This window comes from Uranotaenia lowii, chromosome 2 (assembly GCF_029784155.1).
Source record: "Uranotaenia lowii strain MFRU-FL chromosome 2, ASM2978415v1, whole genome shotgun sequence".
Taxonomy (NCBI): domain Eukaryota; kingdom Metazoa; phylum Arthropoda; class Insecta; order Diptera; family Culicidae; genus Uranotaenia; species Uranotaenia lowii.
In genome coordinates, this window is record NC_073692.1 from 284900257 (window position 1) to 284924151 (window position 23895).

General features: G+C 37.7%; 1 protein-coding gene and 1 long non-coding RNA gene across 13 annotated transcripts in view; one reads left to right on the forward strand and one right to left on the reverse strand.

Annotated features, from left to right (window-relative positions):
• LOC129748243 (mucin-2-like) overlaps positions 1-23895 on the reverse strand; it is a 578750-nt gene that overhangs the window by 320441 nt on the left and 234414 nt on the right. For 3 of the 12 annotated variants that reach the window (XM_055742784.1, XM_055742780.1, XM_055742783.1), the window contains exon 3: positions 5595-5652. The exons of the other annotated variants lie outside the window; for them this stretch is intronic. The gene's annotated coding sequence lies outside the window, so the exon portion shown is untranslated. The remainder of the gene's footprint in view (positions 1-5594; positions 5653-23895) is intronic. 12 annotated transcript variants of the gene reach the window in all.
• On the forward strand, positions 6995-10161 carry LOC129748250 (uncharacterized). Its single transcript, XR_008737698.1, has 3 exons — positions 6995-7428; positions 7515-7586; positions 7695-10161. It is a non-coding gene; the product is annotated as an uncharacterized LOC129748250 (long non-coding RNA).

The window sequence follows — 23895 nt, forward strand, 5'->3', positions numbered from 1 at the left end:
TACTATGGACTCCACAAGCAACTGCGGTCGAGAAGACTTAACCCTCGCATGAAGTGTAACCTGTACATGACGCTCATAAGACCGGTTGTTCTCTACGGGCACGAGACATGAATATTGGCGAGGACCTGCGCACACTCGAAGTATTCGAGCGACAAGTGTTAAGAACCATTTTTAGCGGCGTGCAGGAGAACGGAGTTTGGAGCTCGTGCGACTTTACGGCCCGAGAAGCCCGAGAAATTGGAGAACGGTTGTCATAGACGAGTGAATTTCAGGGTTTTTTTTTGTTTCGATTATAGTCGTTTTAACATCTTTATGTCATTCGCGACTTATATCAACGATGCAGTTGGCGGACAGGCATTAGAAAATTTATCCGGTACAACTGTGATCGATTTTTAGATATCAAAGGAGCGTTTGATAACGTATCCCTTACAGTTCTTTCGGGTAAGTTGAATCATTTAGGGATTCCAGCTTATTTAACCAATTTTATAACCAACTTATTATGGGAAAAACACATGCATTTCAGTTATGGGTCAACAAAAATTAATCGCGTCAGTTATATGGGCATACCACAAGGATCTTGTTTAAGTCCAATTCTTTACAATATTTATGTGAATAACATCGATGGCTGCCTTAATGGCTCTTGTAACCTGTTACACACCATATAAGAAAATATAAGATTGAATGTTGTACCAGCTTTGTTCGCTAGCAAATTCGAACAAATAGATACCTCCCAGGCGTTCTACACTGACGGATCTAGCTGCTGTGAAGGAACAGGATTTGGTATCATGAACGCGCATTATGCCGAATACTACAAACTTGACCAACCATCATCAGTATTTGTTGCTGAATTAGCAGCTATAAGCCGAGCTCTAGAGCTCATTGAAAACTTACCATCTGACAACTATTATATCTTTACTGATAGTCTGAGTTCGATAGAAGCTATAAGTTCCTTCAGAAAAACAAATCGTAATACGTATTATCTTCTGAAAACACTTCAAACGTTAAATGCTTTAGGAACAAGATCTTACAGGATCACATTTGTGTGGGTGCCATCACATTGTGGAATACCAGGCAACGAGATGGCGGATGAACTTGCCAAAAAAGGGGCTTCTGAAGGAGGATTAAAGGATCGTCCTATTGTGTACCACGAACACTTTCCATTCGCACATCAGTTAACTCTTTCAAAATGGCAGGATCAATGGAGCAGGAGTTAAAAAGGAAGATGGCTTTATTCAATTCGACCAAATGTCAGTACAAAACCTTGGTTCAAAGGATTCGATCTAACTCGTGATTTTATCCGAACGATATCTCGTTTAATGTCCAATCATTATAAGTCCAATGCTCACCATTTCAGAATTAATATGTCGGATAGCAACTTATGTATCTGCCAGAGTGATTATGACGACATCGATCATATAGTTTGGAATTGTTCACTGCATAACGATGCGAGATTGAAGTTGGTAACTGCATTCCAGCAAAGAGATGTCCCACCGAAAACCCCTATTCGAGATATTTTAGCAAAACAAAATCAAGATCTTCTTAGAATTTTATATGACTACTTAAAATCTATTTGAATCCGCATGTAACATGGATAAAGTTGGTACTTAATTTGTTAATATTTGAAATCTTAAAAAATCCTTTTCTTTCTGTTTTCTTTCTATTTCTGAGTAACAACGTCTGTGGGTCAAAACACGGCTCCTGCTCGTCAAGAATTACGATCGGAAATCGTTATGTGAAAAATACTTCCATCTACGCCGGACACTCCTAGCAACATGTACTATCGGCCAAGAATACTTAGAAGTGATCATCATTCGCATTCGCAGGAACAGTCGCCTAAAACTTCGGTTGGCGCTACGCATCAACTCTCCGTTTTATGAAACTACAGTCGTTCGGAATTGCAACATTATCTATTTCGAGATTTTGGTACATTTTCTGACTTATAGTTCCAATAGAAGCTAGGTCTCCCATTTCGTTGCCTCAGATTATAAAATCTCTTAAAATGGAAAACCAGCCCCCACAGAATGTTGAAGGTGCCCTGGCCGAACCCTGCGGACTGTGTGGGGAAAAGGAAAAAGTATGTTAGTCAACGTTTACTTTATAGATAGATGCAGAGATCTCTACGACCCATCCATAAACGTGAGGAGGTTTTGGAGCATTGTTAGTAAATTTGGGAAGGTTTAACTCTGGGAGATGCTAGGCCAGCATTACGAGTTATACGTTTGTCCTACACCTCCTATGCTCCTAATGTTTCCTACTGAAACTCCTGACACTAACTATGAGGCAAAAACTATAAATTTTCATAAAAGTACTTTTACATTATAAAAATATTTAAATCAGTTGTCATTGTGTAGTAATCATACCATGCATATAAATAGTTTAGAAATTTTTACAATAAATCTAGCTAAAAAGCCTCAAATGTATCGAATTGTGCATCAAAACAAAAATAAATGATTAATTATATTTTCAAGAATAAAATAAGAGGAATCATTCAAAAAAATCCCTATCAAATTATAAACTGCGTAAGTTTACTAACACAAAAAATTATAAGTATTCGGTTTCCTACTAAGCAGAACAAAAAAAAATACAACACAATTTTAATGCTTTCTGTATCTGTCATATTTCTCAGCATTTTACAGGTGCTCATAATAATAAACTTTTTGAACGTTTGAACATTTGAACATTCAAAGTCCATGGTGGCATGATTTTTAATTAATTGATTCGAAACAAATAATGCTAATGAAAGATGTAATATTTTTACCTTTGATTAAAAACAAAACTATTCTCCGTTTATTTTTTTTATAATTAAAGGAATACAATTTTGACGCATAATAACGACGTATACCAACCTGAAGGAGATTAGATTTCAAATCATACCTGAACAACGTTACATAAAATTTCCAGATTAATAGAAGGCTTTAAAAACTATCAAATAAAGATCACTACAGCATGTAATGGGAGACTGGAGAAGTTAACTACGCAGTCTAATAAGATTCAATATCAATCATAGAGGTGATCTATTTTTTCAAAACTATCACAATTAGCTCGGGATTCTATATCATATAATCCTCCGAAAATATAAATCATTCACTAATAGAATTGATTCAATACTTAGAAGTGATCATCAACTAATTACTTTGTTTTGTTATTGTTAAGACCAATTACACTAAGTATTATAATGTTCTTAAAGGTTCTAAACCCGTTCGAAAAAGGCTTCGTCCAGTTTTCGAACTGTTTGACTCAAGCCACACTCGATCGGGCGCTTTATCCTCTGAAAAGATACTCGGCTCCTTAAGCCAAATGGCAGTTGAGCCTTCGAAAAACTGTGATCGATGTTTACTCTTGATCTCGAACTCACGGACATCGGCTCAGAAAGTCTTCAACCTTACGATATTCTTCAACCTTTCTTCCGCAGCCCTCTTCAGCAGCGCTTCGCTCTTTTTACCGTTCTTGTTTCTGCTTCACCGTTAGGTCTTGAACCTTTTGGATCTTGTAGGGCTTCGTCTGAAGTTTATCTTTCAGGATCCGACGGAGACTTCGATCCGATATGTTGAGATCGCCTGCCAATTTAGTGGCACTACGACGAGTATTTCTCTTAAAGCGCTTCTTGACGATCTTCGCCATGGCAGGTGTCACCACAGTAGGTCGGCGTCCCCCACCATACCGTTTTTTGGTCTCCAGGAATCTTTTAACTGTACGGTATACAAAACTTCTGCACACACTTAGATCGGATAGCTCACAAGCAATGTCCTTCTGCCGTATACCAGCTAGGAACAAGGCATCCACAGCGCTACGTTTCTGTTCGAGATCCATTTTTTCGGATAACACCTGATTACAAAAGTAGCACTAACATCCAATGATAGCTAAGACTTAATGTAAACAAAGTGACGAGGGATCGTTCAATACTGATTTGTGTGCAACGAAATAATTACTGTTGAAGTAAAGTAGCAGTTCAATTGCCGGACCCTGTAAATAGTATACACATTTACGGATTAAAAAAAAAATCTGTTGATATTTTACATTTTTTTTAAACTATTTTCTGCCCCTCACAAACGTAAAAACGCGTGAGAAAGTTTTCCATGGATGGCAGTGTTTTGTAAGATGAAAACATCAACAAAAGCAACAAAGTCATACAAGCCAACACCGGGCATAATCGTCTGAGCGCCCGGTATTAAGTACCTCACTCAACTTAGTTCGCCGGATTTTCTTTCGTCACTTGTTCACCCCATCCACAGGACGCACTTGATATCGTCATCATCCTATCGTAATAATTCGTCTTTCTACGTCGCCAAGAAAAAGAAGAGGGAAAGGAGTGCTGATTAACTGCTATCTGATTGCAATATAAACGTGAACATAAAATTGATAATGCCACATAATGAGATACCCAGTTCATGGATGGCGATGAAGAGCAACTTTGCTTTCTTCGGTGCCGGTTTTTCGCGTTGCATTTTTATCTTCATTCCAAGTGAGATTGGATCGTTGTTTTTCTGCCGGCCGGCCGGTGTGCAATGGAAAATGCACAAGAAATTTTTCACCGGCACCTCTTTTTATGGTGGGAAAAACGTTGATAGCGTTGTTGAGATGTTAAACGAAGAGTAATCGATTGTGTTTTCCTCTCTCGAATCGACTCGATTGCGAGGTGTAACTGTTGATTAATTTTTGCCTTTTCTGTGAGATAAGATCTGATCGGAATAAAATAAGTTTCTGATTGTTTTTGGTTGATGAGGCTGAGTCATTCCGTCTAAAGTCGTTAGGGCAAGGGCCACTCGCTAGAAGGTCATTTGGTTGATAGACGTTAGGCGGAATGGGTTATCAGCCCGATTAGACCACTAGGTTATCCAACCGTAGAGTGTAAGGCGTAATGGACGCAAGGCCGAATTCTTGTTTGACGAATGGTCGTAAAATTCAAATGTTCGTTGGACAGAATGTTCATAAGGCCAAATGGGAGCTAGGACGATTGGACATTTTTTTGAGACTGACCTCCATGGATGTAGGGTCTATTGGAAGTTAGACCGAATAGTCATTAGGCCTTGGCTGAAACAAGGCCGAATGCTCATAACGCCAAATATCGAGAGGATGCGAGGCTGAATAAACTTTAGGCCGAATGATCGTTAGGTCGTATGCTTGTTAGATCAAATGGATGCCTAACGCCCTTTCAGTCTAACATCCTTTCGGTCTAGCGTCCATTTAGCATGAAGTCTTTAGGCCAAGCATCGACTAAGCCAAAAAACGTTCGGCCAAAAAACCTTTGGCCATGCCCCATTCGACATTCTGTCATGTAGTACAAACATCTTTTGGGCTGTAAACCCATTTGGCCTAGTACCCTAAGGCCTAACTTCTTTTGGCCTGAGGGCCAAAGGGTATCCAAGGTTTTTTCAAACTATGTATCTACATTTATTGTTTATTATCATTTTCAACCAAATCTTGAAATCTTAAAAAAATGAAAAATGTTTACTAACCTAGTTTTTAAGTTACATTTCAAATAAACTAAGATTGTTGCCTGATTAGTTTGTTCGTGACTTTGCTTTTACTAAATCCCTTAACTCAAAGTAAATTTGTTTGAGGACTGTTCAATGTTGAGACGAAAGGGAACTTACCTCATTGCATAACATAAAGCTGAAACTTCCTATCGATGAGGCACCAGTTTAAGCAAACCTGCAAAAAGAAAATGAAGAATGAAATTAGCAACACGATTTTTCGTCTCATATTTACATGTTACTCTAAAAGACTTTTTCACTTGGAATACACTCTTCATAATGAACAATAGTTGTTAACATAACTTGATAGGGTTTTAGAAAAAATAGTTTCTCCTCTATCAATTTCTGATTTTTTCAAAATAGAGACTATATGTAAAACGATATTTGAAAATGTTTTCGCCTTTGATAGAATTATACATTTTTCATTTAAAATAAGGAATTTACAGGGTTAAGTTGGTCTACATTGTCACCAGAGCGCACTAACATAACGGGTATCCGATTAAGATTAATCTCTTCAAAGGAAAGCCCCAGTTGGGTAATAACCGAGAAACAACGCCGCGAACAAAAACAAGAACGAACAAATTGAGTACTACTTCAACTCCTTCCGTTCTAGAGAGCGCGCATTACCGTTAATGTGGAGCAATAAAAAACAACGCGCCTTCAGCCGTCTAGTTGAAAGAAAACTTGGGTGCTGGTTTAGAGACGGAAAAAAAGCCAACAACCAAAGGAAAACAAAACAAAAAACATAAGTCGCCCAGAAGTGCGACGACGTTATTTACGGTAATGACTGTCAAGCACAATCTCTTCTCATCGCCACCCGCACGCAAGACTGCGGAAGAATTAGGGAAACCAAATGTCTTGTTCTAAGATTTCATTTTGTTGTGACATTACTAAAGACATCGTTAATACTGTCTTACCAAAAGATTAGTATTATGATATTGGTCAAGAAAAATGATGAAAATAACTCACAAATCAGTTTATCTAAAGTGTTTATATACGATACGTTACCCAACTCTGATCTCTCTTCAAAATGTCGAATAAATATTTCACCTTTTATTATCAATTATGATACATTTTCCCATGTATGTCATTGTTTATTATCGGCGAGGTATTTGATTTCATAATAAGAATAAATATCATGAATACTACAACCAATTGACGATTTTATATAGTCTACCTTCTAGCCGTCTGAACGAACTCAAGCTACAGAAGTAAACTTTGCTCACATTTTTTTCGGATTGATGTTTTCAATACCTTTCTGCCTTCAGAATTTAAAACTTAAAGGAGGATGAATATGTCTAAGCTACCATAATCGAATAAATTTTTACTATAGCTGCGCCACAATTTACTGCATTTTCAGATGGTCACTATCTTTTCGATGTACCTACACCTAAAATTCAAACTTTGCTCCAATCATGAGTTCTCATTATGTCCACACCATTGGCATAAGATGTGTGTAACCGTTCGTTACTTTTGTAAATGTGACTCTGTCACAAAATTGACTTATCCCTGACCTATTAAGTGAACCCTACAACAGTTATCCAAACAGATCAAAACCTTGACCGACTGCCATCCCTTCCCAAGATCTCACATCGTCTTCTCAGGGGAAATCCATAGGCGTCGTGTGTTTTCGGAGCCCAGGCGGGGAAGTGTGGTCACCCAGAAAACAACACACTAGTATTGTTTGTGTTACCGTAAATGTATGTGTGTTGGTTGGATGTAGAAAATTCCACTTAGCGCTTTAGCGGCTATCCGCTTCCTGTCCTTTCTGTTCGTGATCGCCTGAGGGAGCAGTTGTGCGCGACTTGAGTTTTTCAAAGTAAAACGTAGCTAATAGGAAGTGTAAAAACGTTACTTAAAATCTACTTTACATTACAGCAAAAAACAGTGCGAAAAACAAACACAACACGTTAAAAGTAAAGCTAAATTATGTTTAATTTGCTTTGTTAGTACGGTTAGTAATAGTTCTGAAAACTCAATGAACATGCGTTTGACAAAAGAATTAAAACCACATTTATATTACATGTAACGTGTTAAAAGAAAGTGACAAAGGCATAAACAACTGTTAAAACGACATTAAAACGAAGCACATTGTAAAACTGCAGATAAAAGGTAAAATGTTATCTAAAAATATGTATTTGTTAAAAAGACTGAACCACATGTAAAAACAAAACCAATGTAAACATTGACGTGCACACTATTTTTAATACCCTTGCGTAGGTCCACAAGGGCCTTTTTCTGTTTGGCTGGTTCTTACGAACCACACCATAATTATCCCCAGGCAACCAACAGTTCCGGACAGAAAACACCGTTCGAGACCGGAGTCGAGCAAGCACTTGGTATCGACTCGAACATAACCTCGTATTGGACCGGTCAGCATCAAAACAACATCTTTTAGCCCGACGCTGGTGTCGAAAGGTCAACAAACAACAATCATACCAGCATGCTTTATTTCCGGCCGTTCCCAACTATGCTAGAACCGGCAAGTATTGGGGCGGCATTTTGCATGTCAGTCGTCTCCAGCCAGGTGCCTCCGTTACTGGTTGAGACGGTGAATAATAAGCCGACAGAGGAATCGCAGCCGCGCGGCGATTAACCAACGCCGAGGAAGAACCAAAGCCGCAAGTATTAATAGTGTGTGACGTCATGCCAGGGCCCATCCGTAAAATAAACTTAAGCATTATTGTAATCGCATCCAAAAATTGTGTAACTGTAGAAATCCGTAATCGCTTTACACTTCCGGGAATCGTTAAAGTTTCGAACCAAAATGGTTATCAAATCTCTCTCTAGGGTGGTCCGCTCAGTGATTCACAGTTTGCGTTGTTTATCATATTTTGAATTTCCGACTCTGGTTGATAGCATGAGAGGTACCCACCCGTTTCGGCACCTCTGAAAAACATGTTAGCTGTAATTGGAATCCCTTGCGTGAGGTTACTCCAGAAGACGGTGTAACGTAGTGAATTTCCCTGTAACGACCCTGAGTCCCACCATAATCTCTCCTTCCCATGTTCCCACCCACTGAGTGTAGCTGTCCGCGAGTTACATTCTGGCGCCCACATAAAAAAAAGAAAAAAGTTCGCTATGTTTACATTTCACGATCCCCCGGAGAGGGATGAAAATCAGTTCCTGATAGAAACTTGATCGTCCTCCGAACGATCTCTGCTTAATATCCCGGACAAAGTTTTAGGTCATATTGTGAAAACAGTTCATCTACAGATAGCAATGCAAATTTTTTATCAAACAGCTAACATAGCTAAATTTCACGGATGATTGTGTACTAAATTGATCCCCTATCGGTGCAAAATTTGTTTATTTACAACAGTGTGAACATGTTATAGTTTATGTTATTAATATTTACATTTATTTTCTGTTTTTTAGAACCGATAACAACGGATGTAGAAAGCAACAAAATTTAAAAAGGAAATCTGCTGGCTCATTTTATAAGCATAACCATGAGAGCTCCGATTACAATTAAAAAAATTACCAAACGGAGACATCTGGATGATTGTCTCAAAAGTATCAGAAAAACTATCGAGATTTACAGAGGTTCTCTCGAAAACGCCGTATTAGAATGTTGCGCACTTCGAAGAATCGTGATATTCGGTTACCAAACAATGTACAGATATTTGGAGGAAAATTTTACAAGTTTAGTCCCCAAGACGACAGTTACAAAGTGAATAACAAACCAGCTAGCATATGCTAAGTGTGCAAGCAACTACTTGGAAGGGCAAGTAGTTCCGGAAAATGTCCAAATCCCTTACTAAAATTCAAATCCGACCCTATAGATTTTGTCGAAAAAGATTATCAAATCTTAAATTCTCCCGATTTTGCCCAATGTGTATTAGGAGCAAAGAAATTGAAACTTAAACTAATTTTGAAAATGAAATTTCTGACTAGAAGCAAAATACTCAAAGGAGTTGGAAATTGTTCTAATTTGTTAGCTGAAAACCCTCAAGAACGAATCTTTCAGTTTGTACCCCGAACTTTGAAAATCTAGATGTGGTAGGATATTTTTGAGAATTCCAGATCTTTGACGATCTTACAGAAATGACAATTTTCAGTTTTTTCACAAGTGGAATGAAAATAGATTGTAGAATCCAGATTTAATGCTACTTTAAGAATCGTATCAGCTCTTTTAACTACCACAGTTCATGAAAATTTTCAAAATTTTCCTGAGTAGCAGTTGAACAAATTAGAATTACTTTATCAACATTGCAATCTTCGAATAACATCAGTACTAACTAACGTATCTCCTTAACCGAATGCTACCAAATTCCATAGTTTCAAAATTCTCTTCCTAGATTTTTCATTGAATTCAGTCCAACTACAAACTCTCAATACACAATACAAACTCTCGGCAGAAAGCCTGATACGAACGAAGACGTTTGCATCAAGATCTGTAGGAGATCTGGTCTAACGCAACAGTACAGTATGCAGTTCCCAACTCACTTGGAAAAGTTTGCCTCATCTTTGTTTTTTACAATATGAAGGAATAGTAATGCACGGAATAAACTTCGTCAGTAGTGAAAACTGCGTCAACAAAGCTTCAATAGGAATTTCGGATATTCAATAACAAATTCACCGAATTTTGGAACACAAATAGAAACACATATTCACACTCTTGCTCCTAGAAACACAAAAATAATAATCAAACACTAAAAATATACTTATTCTTTTAAACATTTTGCTCCCGTATCTGTAGGTCGTCGGAAAATGAGCAGAAGTATAATTCCAACTCTTTTTTCTGCAGGCTACAATGTCAAACTTAGTCCATTTTAAGTCCTCTAAATGGTCATGGCTAAGTTGCAGACGATCCCGGACAAGTTAGCAGAGACATCGGGCGAAGCCACTGTTGTTTTCTCTGCTGAAGAACTTCGAACCGGATACCTGAAACAAAATACCTAAAAAGTTACTGATCATTGGGTAACACGATACATAAACTCACCTTTTTAAGTTTTCCGAGTTGGTTTCCTTCCGTCCCTTCCTAGAGTGATTGTTGATGTGAAGATCTGAAACGACGAAGAAACTATAATTGAATACTTTCCTTTGCTGATGTATAGCATCCATTTCGGATTTGTTGCAGAATATAGCAAAACATAAACAATGAAAACTTACCAGCTGACATGTCGAGTTGTATTCCACCATTTCCGGATATTTCCTTCCGCAGTTTTAGCCAGAACTGAAAAGAGTTAGAAAAACGTTAGAATTAGGCAAAAATCTGCACAATTAGCGCTTAGAAGGATTTATGTTGTGAAGATTAGGACTTACCTTGATAATCCACCAGCCACGGATAGTTTGTTTATTTTCGACCGGTCGACCAAAAATTCATTCTCTTGTTATGAAAATTTTCTTATTAGACTCTTGTTCATGAATACTTGAGTTCCCACTTGACAGTTCTTATGAGAGACTGTCATGACTGATCGCTATGACAGCGAAAACACTGAACGAAATCATTAGCTGTTTCTGTCATATGCTGACATGAAATTATGCGGATTGTGATTATAAACGTTCCAAAAGTTCGATTATTAATTTTGTTCAATCAAAATAAAGATAGTAAGATGGACTGGTGCATGCATCTCTCTCAAGACAAAATGAATGTATTACCATTCATTTTGAAGAGGGACGATGGGGTAATGTAACCGTTCGTTACTTTTGTAAATGTGACTCTGTCACAAAATTGACTTATCCCTGTCCTATTAAGTGAACCCTACAACAGTTATCCAAACAGATCAAAACCTTGACCGACTGCCATCCCTTCCCAAGATCTCACATCGTCTTCTCAGGGGAAATCCATAGGCGTCGTGTGTTTTCGGAGCCCAGGCGGGGAAGTGTGGTCACCCAGAAAACAACACACTAGTATTGTTTGTGTTACCGTAAATGTATGTGTGTTGGTTGGATGTAGAAAATTCCACTTAGCGCTTTAGCGGCTATCCGCTTCCTGTCCTTTCTGTTCGTGATCGCCTGAGGGAGCAGTTGTGCGCGACTTGAGTTTTTCAAAGTAAAACGTAGCTAATAGGAAGTGTAAAAACGTTACTTAAAATCTACTTTACATTACAGCAAAAAACAGTGCGAAAAACAAACACAACACGTTAAAAGTAAAGCTAAATTATGTTAAATTTGCTTTGTTAGTACGGTTAGTAATAGTTCTGAAAACTCAATGAACATGCGTTTGACAAAAGAATTAAAACCACATTTATATTACATGTAACGTGTTAAAAGTAAGTGACAAAGGCATAAACAACTGTTAAAACGACATTAAAACGAAGCACATTGTAAAACTGCAGATAAAAGGTAAAATGTTATCTAAAAATATGTATTTGTTAAAAAGACTGAACCACATGTAAAAACAAAACCAATGTAAACATTGACGTGCACACTATTTTTAATACCCTTGCGTAGGTCCACAAGGGCCTTTTTCTGTTTGGCTGGTTCTTACGAACCACACCATAATTATCCCCAGGCAACCAACAGTTCCGGACAGAAAACACCGTTCGAGACCGGAGTCGAGCAAGCACTTGGTATCGACTCGAACATAACCTCGTATTGGACCGGTCAGCATCAAAACAACATCTTTTAGCCCGACGCTGGTGTCGAAAGGTCAACAAACAACAATCATACCAGCATGCTTTATTTCCGGCCGTTCCCAACTATGCTAGAACCGGCAAGTATTGGGGCGGCATTTTGCATGTCAGTCGTCTCCAGCCAGGTGCCTCCGTTACTGGTTGAGACGGTGAATAATAAGCCGACAGAGGAATCGCAGCCGCGCGGCGATTAACCAACGCCGAGGAAGAACCAAAGCCGCAAGTATTAATAGTGTGTGACGTCATGCCAGGGCCCATCCGTAAAATAAACTTAAGCATTATTGTAATCGCATCCAAAAATTGTGTAACTGTAGAAATCCGTAATCGCTTTACACTTCCGGGAATCGTTAAAGTTTCGAACCAAAATGGTTATCAAATCTCTCTCTAGGGTGGTCCGCTCAGTGATTCACAGTTTGCGTTGTTTATCATATTTTGAATTTCCGACTCTGGTTGATAGCATGAGAGGTACCCACCCGTTTCGGCACCTCTGAAAAACATGTTAGCTGTAATTGGAATCCCTTGCGTGAGGTTACTCCAGAAGACGGTGTAACGTAGTGAATTTCCCTGTAACGACCCTGAGTCCCACCATAATCTCTCCTTCCCATGTTCCCACCCACTGAGTGTAGCTGTCCGCGAGTTACATGTGAGCGCCAGCGGTGGTGATTCGATTTGAGACCAGAGGTGCGTAAACTCGCTTCGGAAAAAATCATTCGGCTGATTTCTTCCGAGTTTAACTTGTTGTGTGCAGATTGATTTTATCTTCGTTCCAATCATTACGTGATTGCACACAAAACGAAGAGTACAGTTCTTCATTGATGTTTTCCATGCCTCGCAGGAATAAAATCACACCAACAAAACAACAGAACGAAGCTTACCGTACACGAATGCACACGAGCGATCGTTGCCCGACGGGCCGAGTTAACATTCCTCACACCCTTCTCTCGCTCGTTTCCCGTTCCCTTGTATCTATCACTTTTAGCCACGCCCCCATGCGTTGTCCGATTGATGTGTTCGGCTGCCGAACGAAAACGATTTGAATTTTGAATTCGCAGAACTGTACGTTTGCTTCGCTGATGTTTCCCCCGATTGCTGTTTACTCCTGCCGAGTTTACCCGAAGCTTACTTCCTGATGCTTTCCTAGTTGAACTATCGATAGCATCATTGCAGTTTGAGTTTAACGGAATAAAATCTTTCTGCAAAGAAGGGCAAAGTGCGAGTATGTAGACTCGAGATTTTAACATCTCTGTTTGAGACCAACTGCATTCACCTCTAAGCGCAACTGCATCGCTTACGGCTGAAAGAAACAAAACCCGCTAATCAACCATGAGTGCACGGATTCACCGCAGTTTTTGCCTAAGTACATATGTGCTAACATGCATTATTTAGATTATTAAGTTCGACAAATCTCCAATGCAAAGCGTACATTATACCCGGACCCCATGGCTTTGTATGAACTGTTGTGGAGAGAATGTATTGCGTGTGTTGATGCAGGTATATTTTGGGAGAACGAATCAATCAGGTGGGCAAGATTTATTTACAGGTATTCCTGTATCCGTGTATATACCTGGCCAGCAGCAACTGATCGAACATTCCTATTATATAGTCAGTAATAGAATGAAACTTATCTTACCTGTTGACCACTTATGGGATTCGAACCCAAAAGTTTTCTAGCCGATACCGGGAATCAAACCCAGTACGCCTGGCAAACCAACACCAGGATTTGCAACGCATAGGATTTTCCGAAAGACTGTGTGCATGGATAAAAAGTTACCTAACGAATCGCCGATTAGCTGTTAAAATTGGTTCTGCTGAATCCTTTGATTTTATTCCAAACTCTGGCGTATCACAAGGCAGCAATCTGGGTCCATTATTGTTCACGCTGATCTGTAATGACATAAATTTGCTACTTATTGGATGTGGCGTTCTCCAGTATGCGGACGACCAAAAATATATTTAGTTATAATCATTCAAGCTGATTACGCTGATTACGAGTTACGCGTTACAACGCTTCCTGGACATATTAGTGAGCTGGTGTGCCTATAATTTATTAATTTTGAGCGTTTCGAAGTTCTGTATTATCATATTTGGGGGTAGGAAACATCCGTTCTTGAATAATTACAATATACAAGGTGAGCAGTTGCATCGTGTGGAGGAGTGTGGTACTTGAGAAGGCAAACCACATGATGGGATTCATCATACGTTTGAGTAAAGAATTCACCGATCCGATCTGCTTGCGAGCTCTGTATTGCTGCCTGGTTCGATCAATACTGGAATCGGCGAACCTGGTATGGTGATATTTCGAAGCTGCTTGGATTACGCGTTTTGAGGCAATTCAACGACGATTTGTGCGTTATACTCTTCGTGAGCTCCCCTGGGAGAATCATTTAAACTTGCCACCTTACGCTCATCGTTGTGCTCTGCTTGGTCTTCAAACGCTATCGGATCGCCATTCCATCGGCAAATCCCTATTCGTGGCAAAGATTTTACGAAACGAAATCGATTGCGCATCTCTGCTTTTCCGATGTAACATCTATGCACCAGAACGAACTCTTCGCAATCGAAATTGGCTCTCTCTGGAATCAAGAAGCACGTGCTATGGCAGCAACGACCCTCTACGTTCCGCAATAACATACTTCTGCGAGAAACTGATTTGACAGATAGAAATCTCGCACTCACTTATACCATAACATTCTTCATGTAACAATCATGTGATAAAAGTTAAAAAGGGAGGATAAGAAAAGAGGACCAACATAAGAGTTCAAATTATATAAATTTTTCGAATGTTTCTAATTAAACGAACGAAAATTTGGACTTCAAAATAATTTTAACCCTCTGCTGCATATGTACATGACCTTATATGGTTCGAAGTTTTTTTTTTGCTGTTCAGTTTAATTCATTACTGTCAAATCAGCAATTATGAAATCCAAAAAATATGACGAAAATTTAATTTAGTTCTTAATATTAAACAATTAAAAATTCCACCAGCAAAACAATCGTTTTTCAACAAACTCGTAATATATGCAGTGTTAAAAGAAATATGGATAGATTATTCACTTGTCTCAATATTTATTTCTCCTCAACTTTTATCTTTCTGAATAATTACGATGATGGATTTCTTTTTCTAGAAACTAAGAGTTATGAGTTATTCCTATGAAACAAAAAATAGGGCTGTTAGAAAGATGTGAACAAAATTTATATTTTTAAATTTTTCAATAGGTTTTGGAACTTCCACAGTGTGGAAACCCTGTAAATAATTTGTGTAGTTGAGAACATTCTTCAAACCTTTGCTGCGAACAATTTCTTAGTAGTTACGCCAACCAACATCCATCACGTCAGATTCAGTTGCATGGCGTCTAGAGTTCGTAAACAGGGAGTAGGTACCTACCTATAACTAGTTGGAAGTTGAAGCTCTCCAGCTGCGAATAATGCCCATTAGCTTCATTTTTCTATTTCCGACGCGCAATCATCGGATAAGCGTAAAGGGGGATGTTTTGCTGAAGATTTGCCATTCCAAGGAAGAGAAGCAATTCAGCAGACCGTTAGCGAGTGAGTGTAGGTACGAGTGCACTTCTCCTTCATGCTTTCTTAATGGGTCTCTAGGGATGTGGTGCATGGAATAAAATAAGTATTTGGGGTCATTAGTGCGATTCTCCATTCAGAAACCGGCTAGAAGGCGTTCGGCTTTGTGGAAGGGCTAAGACAAACCGCTGGGCTGATCGATAGCGCTTCCATCTTAATTATTTCGCGAAGATTTCGCTAATGAGGTGATTGATCGACTGTTTTTGTTTTTAAGAAGTCTTGAGCTGGTTTTCGATGTTCATGGTTATGCAATTTCGTAATTTTGAGTTCACGTTGATTTCAGATTCTATTGTATTTTACTGTTTATTTTTTATTTATATTATTATGATTTTATGAGTTAAAGTTTTATTCCCATAAAAAGAATATTGCATACTGTGAACCATAAGCGGGGAGAAATACAGGCACATATCTTTAAATGGGATGAATCTTAACAGTTGTTGGACTATTTCCATAATATTTCTGTCCAATTCTGCTTTTTTAGCACCCGATATGTTTAAAAAGGTGTATTTTGTTTACCTGCACCAAACTTAACCAAAGAAAAAAAAAAATAGTAAGGAGTCTTCTACCAACTTTAAACATTAATTTTTGTTCAACCCTTAAGTGGGGTGAATAGGGACATTATTTGTTAAGAAACTCGTTTACTCTTATTTAATTTTTGGCATTTCGGCGAGTTGTGAAAATTCGTTTACTAAGAAACTGTTCAACAATAAAAATGCGTATGAACGCAAATTAGAGCATAGTTTTTTGCTTTGTAGATATATTTTTGATTTTTTCGATCCCCAGTAGGTAATCACTTTTTTTTTACCACCCATACTTACATTAATTCGAAGAACTGATATATGTAGTGCCTAGCTCCGGGGGTAAAAAAATCTAATAAAATTTACCTTTTTATTTTTAGACTTCAGCGCCCTTTTTTCTATGACCGACCATCTTAAAAATAAATTATATTCATATCATTTAAATTTATATTACATTATTTTCCATAATATTGGAGGATTGTGGACACTATTTTGGGCATGTCTCGATTATCCCCACGATTAGTGGGCCAAAGAATGTTTTGTTGGAACGTGTGTTAAAAATATTTTTCACAATTTATCAAACTAGTAGACATGTCACAACACTATTTGTAGTGATGTCAAACAACACTTGTCATAGTATGAAATTGGCAACTTTTGATGCTTCAAATAACAGTTTTTTTTAATTTATCGAGCAACAAAAAATTAATTTATATATCCTTTACAGAAATTAATCAAGGCGGAGTGAGAGGAGACAAAAATGTTATGTAGATTTCTTGATATTTTGGTAACAACAATCTTTTCCATTCATGTCTCGATTAACCTTCATGTTAATATTCACCCCATTCTACGAAATTAAAAAAAAAACAAGAGTTGTGTTCAAAAGTTCTTTGCATAGATGAATTATTATTCGTGTATGGTTTAAGATATTTTGTCTGATTCAAATTATTAGGTATATTTACTGATTTAGCCATAGAAGTATAATGTATTATTTAAATTATTTTTTGTTTTTTTTTTTAATTCAATCTGCTGCAACCCATTTTCTCATAATATTGAAAAACTTCATTGATTACACCATAGCTAAAAATGTTCTTTTAGTTTCATCGTTATTTGATTTCAAATGATAAATAAAAAATGGCACTATCAAGCTATGTTAAAAAAATTCTTATCCGATACAGTAAACAAGACAACAAAATTCACAATTCCCCAACACGCACAGAAGAAGTTGCAAAATTTTTATGCCGCTCGGCGCTAAATCTATTGCCGCAGCCCGTGGCGTAGAGGATAGCCTTCAAATCTTCTAAGCCAACGGTCATTAGATAGAATCCCGGTCACGGCATAAATAGTACACTTTCTGTGAGTTGGTGGTTTTAGCATTTGTAGGATGCTAGCCATCATATCCTAAGAAGATGTGTAACCACGGGCTAACCTACTGCTCAGTGGAGCAAGAACCCCCCTCTAGCCTCAGGGTCGGCACTCGTAAAAGGAATCGCGGAATCAAGGAAACACTTTAGATCGGTTAAGAGAACTCCCACTTTATTTTCCCGAAAACGTAAAGCACTAACGTGACACTGGGCGAATGGCTTTTTGGTTGTTCACTTCCCCGATATGAGGGTTTTCCCCAAGGAATTTAAACGGTCCTACCTCGTGTTGCGGTGGTGACAATGGTGCCGTGACGGTGTTGTGGGTTGGCTTCGGCTCGATAACCTTCTCGCGTCTTCCCGACGGCTGGTGACAGGGATCCAAGGATCTCTTGGTGGGTTGTAGCGACGACGGACGAAGCACGCTGGGTATCGCTGGTAGTTCACGACCCTCGCAGTTTAGGTGGAGCGGATTGGCGGTTCCCTGGATGGCGACCTCAAGAGCAAACCTTCGGTGGATCGACCGGTGGAGCTGATGTTGTTGTTCAGCCAAAAATTACGGGGTCCTAAGGCACATGATGGGACACGGAAATGAATTAGTCGAACGCCGGGTACGGGGTTCAAAAATGGCGGTTACCTGGTTATCAGTGTGTCCCAGATAACTCGCTGGGTTGCCTACAGGCTATCTGTGGTTGTGTGGTTTGGTGATGTCGACGTTTCGAGCTTATGGATCCAAATGAGCCTGTTTCTTAGATAGGCTATTGACCCCGTACTCCGGTCATAGACATTTTGGGTCCGTCCTATAATTCCTCCCATCATGTCCTGTTACGCTTCGATGCGTTAGCGTTACCGTTACCATAACGCGTCCTTCAGCTCCACCTGGTGTCGACTAGCGCTCTGTTGACCTGATCACGCTGCCTCTACGCGTTCGGTATCTTGGAGTGGTCATTCTCCGTTCCTCCCCAAAGCACCTCCTTGAATCATGATGATGGTTTTTCGCAATTTAAACTATGATTCTCACTACACTCAACGGTAAACTAACTCACTGGTTACAGATGTACGATTAGAGTTAAGTGAAAAGGAATCTCTTTCAGGAAACGTTAAGTTTCATTGAGATCCTGGATGTGTATGTGTTCGTTTTTTTTTAACAAAGATGACCTGAAACATGTATTGTACAAATCATATCATCGGCATAGAGACTCGAGCTTCCGTGCAAAATTATACATGACCTCTACATTGAAGCAAAACAAGAAAAAAAATTATTGGGTTTTCATCCTATTGGACAAATCATAGCATAAACGAGAAGACACGTTTTTTTTTAAACAAAGATGACCTGAAACATGTATTGTACAAATCATATCATCGGCATAGAGACTCGAGCTTCCGTGCAAAATTATACATGACCTCTACATTGAAGCAAAACAAGAAAAAAAATTATTGGGTTTTCATCCTATTGGACAAATCATAGCATAAACGAGAAGACAGATAGGATGCCATCGGAAAGTGAGAATCGAACTCACAACACTAATTTATATCGTCTTGCCAATTCCGACTATATGAGCCGGATGGAAGGCAAGGGATAATTTTCATAGTATTTCTACCACTGGTCAATCTATCCATCGGTGGTATTTTCCATCCTCTTTTCAAAGAAGTCCTTCGTCTTGCTAAGGTAATGCGAATGAGAATGAATTTCCATTGAATGGGTATCGGAAAAGAGGAATAGTTTTTGGCCACAAAGTGGTCTGAAATAAAAAAAAATCGGTCTGTCTGTCTGCACTTAAAATATAGACTTGGAAACTACTGAGCCGATTTGCGTGACACTTGGCTGGTGAAATCTCCTGAGGCCTAAAAAGTTCCTTTAGACCCCTTCCCCTTGAAATAAACTTAATACCTCTCTCCAAATAAATTATACATGTTCGCACAACTCGGGATCTATTTAAGCAAATGACACAAAATTTGGCATTGGCGATTATTTGGGTATTTATATGATGATTTTAGACCCCTCCATTTTTCCTGATGGGTGATAGCGAGGGGGGAGGAGGGCTTCCATACATTTTTTTACATAACTCGAGAACTGATGAAGCATGTGAAACACAATTTGACATAAGATGGCATTTTAGTACGAAAAATATTTCTATGATGATTTGGAACCACTATCTCTTTCCAAAGGCTAGATAGCAAGGAGGGGGGCTCTCATAAAATTTTTGCATAACTCGAAAACTAATCGAGCAAATGGAATCAAATTTGACATTGAAGGGTATTAAGATACGAGGAATGTTTTTATGGTTGTTTCACATTAAACTCTCCCTCCAAAGAGAAAAATGAAATGGGGGAGGGATACTCTTCTACATTTTTTGCACAGCCCAAGAGTTGATCAAGCAAACGGAACCAAGCTCGGTATAGGAGTGTATTTGGGTGCATGAAATATATTGATTTGAAAGAGGAGATACAGAGACATTGGTCATATAGTCTCTGCAACTGGACCATTATGGCAGCTAGTCGATAAGGCAGTTCCGAGTAGCATCGGCGAAAAAAATCAGAAAAAGAAGGAGGAGATTGAAAGAGGGGAGGTGGGATTTCATATGTATATCATAATTATGCAAAATTCGAAAAATAATTGAGCAAATGGAACCAAATTCGGAAACGGCAAATTCGGATACGTGAAATGATTCTATGCTGGTTTAAAACCCCTTCCTCCTTCCAGAAGGGTGAGGAAAGTTAGAAGGGGGGCTCTCATTCATTTTTTTGTGAATCTCGAGACATGTTCAAGTAAATGTAACCAAATTGGACATGGGAGGATTTTTCGGTATGAAAAATAAGTTTTCTAACATAAATTTACAATTTTAGTATTTAGTATGACAATTTTTATAAGGTTGATTTTGACAATTTTGAAATTTGAATTTGAAATAGATGAAGGGTAAGTGAGCCTAATTTCGATATGTTTTGTCAGAAGTTTTTAGATTTTATATTAGTAGGCCAAAGTCTTAGATATAAAATTTGCTGGTAAATAAGTTCCAATTTTTTTTCTGGACTCTGTTATGGTTTGAAATAATCATTTCGAGCTTTAATTTACGTAAAATATCATGTTTTGTAAAGTGTGTCGATGTTCCTAATTTAGCACTAATTGTTCCTAATGTTAACATATGAGGGAAAATGTATCTGCGTACCCAATATTACACTATTTGTTCCTGATTTTGCATATGGGTCTGATTATTTTAATACTTTAATGAGAAAAATCTCCTAATTTATCTTTTTATAAATTTTATATGTTTTTGGAATATGAATAGAGAAATAAGGACTATAAAAATCCAACACAATATTCCTTAACGCTAGTTTGAAGAAAGTAGTGGATGTTGAGCTTATTTAAATTCAAACTTTACCTTTTCCTTAGAAAATTCATTGTAATTGATCCAAATTGACGATAGCATCTCCTTGCCTTTTATAAACCGATCTGGCGTCCCTCAGGGTAGTAACTTGGGGCCTTTGTTATTTGCATTATTTTTCAACGATTTGATAACCAGTTTAGACGATGGAACCAAAATTGGATATGCTGATGATCTGAAAATATTCGTTTCAATAGAATGCGCTGCGGACTGTGAATACCTTCAATCGTTGTTAGACCACTTTGATGGATGGTGTAGACGTAACAAATTATCTGTTAGTGTCTCAAAGTTTTCTGTGATAACCTTTCACCGGAAAAAATCGCCTATTCTATTTGACTACTACATCGGCAATGAGCATATAAAAAGAGTCTTCGAAGTTAATGATCTTGGTGTTATCCTTGATGATCAGCTTACCTTCAACAATCAACGTTCTTCGGTAATTATTAAGGCCAATCGACAACTCGGCTTTATCTCTAAAATATCGCGAGAATTTAAAGACCCGTATTGCTTGAAGTCACTTTACTGTGCACTCGTCCGATCAATTATTGAGCACGCTGCAATCGTTTGGGCTCCGTATCAGCTCAGCTGGATTTTACGAATCGAACGTGTACAAAAACGGTTTATTAGATTCGCTTTACGCCATTTGCCTTGGAGTCATCCCGAAGATCTGCCCCCTTATTCTCATCGATGCCAGCTCTTGGGCCTAGATACTCTTGAACGTCGCCGAAAAACTCAACAGGCCACGTTCGTCGCAAAAATGTTGAACGGAGAAGTGCAATCGCCAAACCTGCTAAGGATGATCAGCTTTAGAGCTCCGTCGAGAACGTCACGATCTCATTCGCTGTTGTCGAATCGAACTCATAGGACATCTTACGGCTACAATGAACCAATCAGCGCAATGATGCGCATATTCCAGGATGCTGAGCACCTACATCAGTTCGGAGAACCATCAAGCCGTTTTGTTTGTCGTTTACACCAATCAAGATTATTTAATTCTTTGTGATCGTGTACTTATTCATTTAAACACATTTGTTCGATGAATTCATAATAATAAACAAATAAATAAATAAGTACAGTCAGCAGAGCATCATGGAACAGCATGGTTAGATGCAACATATGTGTACCACAACACTGATTCAATTTTTATTTTAATATAAATAAATACTTTTTTAAATTCCGTTATCTGTCTGGCTGGGCTAAAATGCATCAACATGCAAATCAATGATTCAAAGTTTAAATCTTGTTTCCATATGTTGGAATATGATTTTAATCTTTTAGTAGTAGTATTAAGTAGTTTAGCATCTTTATGCTTTCTCTTGAAAAAAAAATCATTGACAGAAAAAATATAAAATTTAATTCGAACAAAATCAAAAATAACTGCAGATCGTGCTTTATGCGTAACAAAATCACTAATATTAAAAAAAACTATAACTTTTCAAACTTTTTCATTTGATTTTTCACTAAAAACAAAGGTTTTTGAAATTAGCCCCATTTTCTTAGTAGGGTGAAAATCGCATAGTTTTGTAAATTAAAAAACAGCAGGTGAAACCAATTATTTTTCTGACTACGTCAATTTGAAGTTCCATTAACCTTAAAACTTTTGATGTACAAGCGCTATGACTATCTGTGGACATGGCCGTAGGAACGGGGGGGGGGGGGGGGTTTGGGGGTTAAACCCCCCCCATAAGGGGCCAGAAAGGCAAGCAAAAGTATTCTATTCTACACTCAAAATTTAAAATTCATTATCAAATTTTGATCATTAAGTAAGGTTATTCAAGAGTAACTATCTTAACTCAGAGATAATTTCAAAACCACGAAAATAAGTCCCACTTTCAGAATTCGGCTCCAGTTTTTCGAAATTGTCTTGTTTGTTGATAGAAACTTATTTCTGGACATTAATATTCAAATGAGATTGAACACCTTCTAGAGGTTCTGATTCCACATGATCAAATTGATAATTTTATTTCTGTTTTTATATTTCGGATTCTGTATCCAGTATGAGATTCTTAGCTTTCGGTTCGAATCATCATTATAAAATAGAAATGAAAAGCAGGTTTTAAATTATTTAGTTTTGGTTTTGCATTCCGTTCAAAATTTTATTAATGATTTTCGAAACTCATATGCATTTTCAATATTAAGATGATAATTTTCCAAATATTAAAAAAAAAGTAGAAACCATCCTTAGTTTTTGTTGGATATTCATCAGAAGTTCTTAAACTCAACTCTTTAAAATCCTATTAAATAAAAATTAGAAATAATTTCTTATGCAGAATTCTAATCTAACATTGTAAAGCTTCAAACTGAAAACTCAGAATCAAATTCATCATTTTTTTTAATTTCATTCTCATTTGAATTGAAATTACGGTTGTGAAAGTAATAATAGAGTTGTTTTTGACATTTCTTACGCACACTTGCTGAGCGTGTACAGATGAGACGGTCAATTAACCTCAAAAACACTCGGTAAAAAAAAACGGGCAGCCATTTGACACACATGGTCGTTTTTGGAGGTTAATTGTCCCAAAACTGAAAAGTGTTGGCAAAACAACCAGCATAATATCACGAACACTACCAGCGACAAATAGGACTTTAAAAATAATATATTTAGATTGAAATCAAAAACGTCAGAATTTAAATTATAGATTCATGGTTGAGAGTCTGAAACAAATTTCAATTCTTGGCTCGTAATGAAAAGGCTGATTTAGAATCTTTTTTCTAGAATCGTTTTTTTTTTGTAAATTCCAGAAATCGTATTGATATTAGAAAGTATATCCAAAATACAAATTAAAGTTCAGGTGCTGAATTTATATTTAAATTCAGATCAGTTCATAAAAGAGTTTCCCAATCAAGATAAAATTTGAATTGCACGAGATCGCATGTTTGAAATTTTGATTGTTAATTCAATTTCAAAATTTCAAATTTTTCACCTAGCCATTTTATACATAGTAACATAGTTCAGCTGAAAATTACTAATTTAAAGTAGAATATTAGTTTTTTTCAATTAT